Below are 4,203 nucleotides of genomic sequence, written 5' to 3' on the forward strand. Positions count from 1 at the left end.
GGGGCTCTGGCGGTGCGGGGGGGCGTTCCGGCGGCTCTCGGCAGGGGCGGGCTCCGGCGGCTCTCGGCAGGGGAGCGGGCTCCGGCGGCGCTGCGCGGCGCTCGGCGGGGGCAGCGCGGGGCAAGGGGGGGTTCTGGCGGCACGGGGGGCAGGCTCCGGCATGCAGCGCTCGTCGGGGGGGGCGGCGCGGGTGCAGCGCTGGGGGGGGTTCGGGGGGGCGGCGCTTTTTTTTGCTGCTTGGGGCAGCAAAAAAGTTAGAGCCGGCCCTGGCTGCAGGGGAGGGAGGACAGCAGGGGAGGGGCTGGGGGCGAGCCTCCCAGGGCAGGAGCTCAGGGGCCGGGCAGAATGGTCCCATGGGCCAGATCGGCCCTAGTTTGCCCACCTCTGTCCTAGATGTTCCAGCGGTCTTACTGGCTGAAACTCTTTTAGTCAGGATCTCTCCACCAGTCCAATGTTGCTTCTTTTCTTCGGCAGGGGGTTGATGATGATATTGGTAGAAAACAAGGGAGAGAAATGATTTGGGGGCATCTGCCCTCTCCTCTTATAGCCCTTTCTCTTGCACAAGAATCTCCAGCTGATGTTCCAGAGACAGAAAACCTGTGTGTCCAGAAACCTTAAACTGCTTCATTGTCAAAATGTAGATTTTTGTCACACCCTCTCATGCCAAAGAGTAGCCACTTAATCAGTAAAAAGCAACAGAGGGTCCTGTGGCACCTTTAAGACTAACTTAATCAGGTGATGGTCCATTTGATTTCACTGACACCTGGCTGAGGTGTTGGCTAGCCTTTTGCCTATGAGGAACTTATTTGTGTGACTGCTCTCCAGAACATGTCTTTGATAACATCCTACAGTGGAATCTTATATCTTTACATACAATGTTGCCACACACATTTTCACCAGGACAACTATCAGCAAATCATGAGTTTTCAAATGATACCTTACATGGTATGCTCTGAACAAAATTTAACAGTCTTGTTAAACAGGTGAACATAGGAGTACAGACTGTCAATGAGTACCTAAGACAGATTCAGAAGCATGGTAAAAGCCTAAATGACTGACTCAGCGGAGGACTCCATTATTATGTTCTTCCCACACAATAGAAAAGTTTTCATTTTGGACAATTTAGGCCTTTTAGTCTGAGTTACTCATATACCGTGCTTTGATTTTACTTTTCCCCCATGGGGGGTTTCTTTTCTTTTTTAAGCTTACACTTGATAGCGTAGTCAGGCCCCAAGGAGTTCATGATGTTTAATATGAACTTTAGTCCTCTAAATCCCACTGGTCACCTATACACTTGATGTATTGTGTTTTCAGAATTACTGATACTACTAATATAACTAGTGATAAGCACACATGCAAGTGTTTGCAGGATCAGATTGCTATATATATACAAAAAGAACAGGAGTACTCCTGGCACCTATATATAAATACAGAACATCTGTGCAAAACAGTATTTTCGGAATTTATTTATGGGCATGAATTTTTCCTTTGTTCATCTAATTGTACACAATTCACGGCAACTCTTCTCCCCCTCATGGCAAAAACCACCCTTATGTAAATATGTTAGGTACTATAAGTGGTGCCTACATAAATAAATATCAGCAGTTGGCTTGTTGACAGTAGCCGTGGAGTCATTTTGCTTCATATCAAAGTGGGTTATATCTTTCATGAATTCGAAAAACAAGATTCCGGAGTGAACACCGTATTTCTGGCATTTAAGCCACTACCTGAGATCGTGAGACCAGCTGGCTCATTTTCTCTACATAGCTATGTAAATGTCTAGACATACGTTTATCTTTGAAATTATGTCTCAGCCACAGCAGGAGAACCTGTAGTACAATATTTGCCTAAGATAAGTCTTCCATGTCTCAAGGTCTCAAAAGTTGCCAAGGCAAATCAGACAAGAGAGAAGCTGCAGCTGGCAAAGGAAAATACTAAGTTTCAAACATGTTTCAGAGAGGCAACGTTGTATGTCCTAACTCTGAATGCAACATCTACTACCTTTCCAAATCACTGCTAGGCAAAACACTGCAAACAGTCACCGCATCCCGGCAGCACACGGCTAGCTTCCCCGTTCACCTTTCCATTTACTACACTCCCAGCATCTGATGCACTTCTAAGATTAACTTCCACCCACGGCTCGCATGTTAACCCCGGTCCCGCGAAACAACAGCCCGTTAAAATGAAGAAGTCCCTTGGGGAAACACGCACACGAATGCAGTCGCGCTGCCTTGGCCAAGCACGCTGCCAGCTGCACTCAAACCCCCCGTCTGAAGGAGCCCTGGGCTAGGGATCGGCCCCTTTCCAGACCCCTCCCGGTACCTGCTTCGGAGGAAGACACAAGAGCTGGGTGGGTTTCTTTGCTCCGGCGCTGGCTGCAGCCTCAGCGAGGACTAAGCACTTATAGCCCCTGACTCTGTTACTGGTTAACGCAGATCACTCGCTGCATTTTTCTACTCCCCGCCCTGGGGTCAGCGGGCCGGCTCAGCACTTGTCCCAGGCCTGTGCAGGGCAGAGCCGGCCAACCACTGGCCGGTCCGCGCCCTGCAGGCGGGGGTGGGGTGGGGTGGGGTGAGGTGAGCCTGGGCGCCGCCCCCAGCCAAAGTCCCCCAGTAGCAGCCTCAGACCCTGCAAGCGCCTCTCCCGGGCGCGCGCTCCTCACGAGACTTCTCCACCCACGCCAGTGCCGGGACCGAGAGGCGCGCGCGCGCCCCCGGGATGGTCCCCAGTGCGTGCGCGCGGAGCCCGGGTACAGGGGCGCTGGGCAGTTGTCTCGCGGCGGGGCTGAGCCAGCCCCGGCCCAGGCAGCGCCTCTGCTGTGGCTGCGGCGCCGCCGCCGCCGCCGCGTCTGTGCTGCTTGCGGGGAGACTCGAAGGCGAGGCCGGGCCTTGCAGCGGCTGAGAGCCGCTCTAGTGCCTCTGCCGCCAGAGGTGGAAGCCCGCAACTGGGGCTCGATAAAGAGGAGCCACGGGGGCAGTTCAGTGATTAGGGAGCCCGCCTGGCATTCTCCAAGGCATGATTCCAGCCCGGTGTAAGGGCAGCTCCTCTCTTCCCACCTTCTTCACCCCTTTGCTCCCAGCCGGGTTGGTCTCTTCCTCCTCACCTGCTTTTTTGCCCTTCCCTGTTTGGGGCTCTTGGCCGTGTGGCAGCAAGGAGAGGTTACTCCTCACCTCACCCTAACTTGAGTTCTTCCAGACGGTTTGGGCCTAGGGATGCTGGGCCGAGGACAGACATGCCCATGGGCAAAGTGGCATCTGCAGGCCTGCACAGAGCAGCATCCCATGTCTACAAAAAGGGCATATAAGGAGGCCCGGCCACACCTCCACTCCATTCCTCCCTGACTGCAAAGCAGAGCCTCCAGAGCCCAGGGGAAGGAGGGCAGGAGGTAAAGCCAGGGGTACCCTAAGGAGGAGGTGGGAGACAGAGAGTGCCAAAGCCCTTAGCCCTCTCACCTCACTCCCACCACATTCAGTAACATGTGTCCCCTGGCTAGTAGTGCTACTCCAGCCTCAGAGGTAGAGTGTTGCCGAGCTGGCAGATCTCCCCCTGCCCATACAGAAAGTGCAGCAACAGAGGAGCTCAGGGTGTTAGTGGTGCCAGCTGGCAGGGGCAGCACTGCCTTATCGGTGGGGCTCCCCATATGCTGCCTGTGGGGAAATGCTAATTTAGGATGCGGAACTGGCTGTGTGGGAGGAGTGATGCTGAGGAGCTGGCTGTATAGGTGCTGGCTCCAGGGGGGTGACAGGCTGGGAACAGCATTGCCCCTGCCAGGCCCTTTTTTACTGCAGAGCCTGAACTCTGTCACCATCTCTTAGTAACACCTGAGGCAGAATGGGGGGGGGGCAGGCTCACTCAATACCAGGTATCTGCTGGAACAAAGGGTCCAGCCTGGCTCCGTGGGGGCACCTGTGCATAGTAGGGTGGATGATGCAGAAAAGTGCCAGTCCCACCCACCAATTCAACTTCATGTTTTAGGATTGGATCCAGTAAGGCCCTTCCCCATGCCCCCTTGACCCAGCCAGCTCAACAGTTGCCCTACTGCTGTCTCACCTCAGTGGTAGTGTCTCTTCCCCCCCAAACTGCTCAACCCCACTGCACACCCCTAGATACCCAGCCCCTAAACTCTACCTCCTGCCCCCTCCATATCAGCCTGATTCCAGTTATTTCACACAGCTGACACAATATGATAACATTTGGGGAATC

General features: G+C 54.1%; 1 protein-coding gene across 1 annotated transcript in view; it reads right to left on the reverse strand.

Moving 5' to 3' along the window:
* The window catches only part of LOC117870611 (regucalcin), a gene marked incomplete in the record, with an annotated part of 22,458 nt that extends 19,755 nt beyond the window's left edge, over positions 1-2,703 (reverse strand). Inside the window, 1 exon segment of the mRNA XM_034757818.1 lies at positions 2,323-2,703.
* Positions 2,704-4,203: the final 1,500 nt, after the last annotated feature.

This window comes from Trachemys scripta, chromosome 1 (genome assembly GCF_013100865.1).
Source record: "Trachemys scripta elegans isolate TJP31775 chromosome 1, CAS_Tse_1.0, whole genome shotgun sequence".
NCBI classification, from domain to species: domain Eukaryota; kingdom Metazoa; phylum Chordata; order Testudines; family Emydidae; genus Trachemys; species Trachemys scripta.